Consider the following 1,809-nt stretch of genomic DNA (forward strand, 5'->3'; position numbering starts at 1 on the left):
AGAGTGCTGTAGCATCACAGTTCACAGTAACCTCAAACTCTTGGGCTTAAGCCATTCTCTTGCCTCAGCCTCCCAAGCGGCTGGGACTACAGGTGCCCATCACAACGCCCAGCTATTTTTTGGTTGCAGTTGTCAATGCTGTTTAGCAGGCCTGGGCTGGGCTCAAACCCACCAGCTTCAGTGTATATGGTTGGCACCCTACTCACTGAGCTACAGGAGCCAAGCAATGTCCCGTGTTGTTGTGTGTTTTTTGTGTGCCGTCCAATGTCAGAGCTTCAATCAGAGCAATGAACAAACGTTACATTTCTTTCTTTTTTTTTTGAGACAGAGTCTCACTTTGTCCCCCATGGTAGAGTGCTGTAGCGTCAGCAACTTCAAACTCTTGGGTTCAAGTGATCCTCTTGTCTCAGCCTCCCAAGTAGCTGGGACTACAGGTGCTCGCCACAACACCCAGCTAGTTTTCCTATTTTTGGTAGAGACAAGGTCTTGCTTTGCTCAGGCTGGTAAAACTTGGCAAGGGGGGACGTAAAATCGGACATGTTAGTCCAAGCTTATGGGGATAGTGCCATGAAGAAAACAGCAGTGTACAAATGGATTAAATGTTTTTCTGAGGGGAGAGAAAGTGTCACTGATGAAGAGAAGTCAGGGCAGGCAGTAACAAACAGAACTGACAAAAACATTGCAAAAATTCACTGAATTGTGTGTCAAAATTATTGGGTGTGTGAGAAGCATAGCAGACTAAACAGTGCTAGAGAAACAGGAAACTCTGCTGAAAATCTTGGCATGAGAAAGAAATGTGCAAAAAAATGGTCCCGATGAACAAAAGCAAAGGAGAGTTGAAGTTTGCCAAGACCTTTTGGAGAGGCAAGATGATGTTTTGGGTCGTGTTATCACTGGTGATGAAACATGGATGTACCAATACCATCCTGAAACAAAGCATCGAAGTGCACAATGCAATTCAGCCAAATCTCCAGAACCAAAAAAGTTCCGTCAGTCCAAACCAAGAGTCAAAACAATGTTGCTAAACTTCTTTGCTATGGGAGGGATCGTGGATTATGAATTTGTACCAACTGGACAGTTAATTGAGCTTACTACTTAGAAGGGGTGAAAAGTTTGTGTGAAGTTAGACAAAATGACCTGCACTTTTCCTGCCTCTTAATCATGACAATGCGTCAGCTCACCTGGCACTGTAAGGGAGTTTTTAGTCACAAAACAAATAACTATACTGGAACATACTCCCTACTTACCTGGTCTAGCTCCCCAAAATAAAGGAAAATACTGGAAGGAAGACATTTGGATGACATTTAGAGAATCATGGGTAACATGATAACAGCTCTGATGGCCATTCCAGGAAAAGAGTTCCAAAATTGCTTTGAAGGGTGGACTAGGTGCTGCCTTTAGCATGTAGCTTTCCAAGGGGAGTACTTCAAAGGTGACCATAGTGATATTCAGCAATGAAGTATGTTGCACTTTCTCTAGGAGGAGTTCACGAACTTAGTTGTCAGGCCTCATATGTCAGATAAGTAAAAGAGAGAAAAATAAAGCAGGGCGAAGAGAAATAGGAAGTATAGCGCAGGGGGAAGTTGCCTTTTTTTAATAGGGTGGGTGTTGGGAAGATCCTCTCTGATAAGGTAATGTGACTTGAAGGAAGTGAAGAAATAAGCTTTGCAGTGATGTGGGTGAGAAATGTTCTAAGAGATTATTGAATGGTTTTTAAAAAGCTACCAAAGTAGGGCAGCGCCTGTGGCTCAGAGGAGTAGGGCTCCGGCCCCATATGCCAGAGGTGGCAGGTTCAAACCCAGCCCTGGC

This window comes from Otolemur garnettii, unplaced genomic scaffold (assembly GCF_000181295.1).
Source record: "Otolemur garnettii isolate 467f Iridium unplaced genomic scaffold, OtoGar3 scaffold00184, whole genome shotgun sequence".
NCBI lineage: Eukaryota > Metazoa > Chordata > Mammalia > Primates > Galagidae > Otolemur > Otolemur garnettii.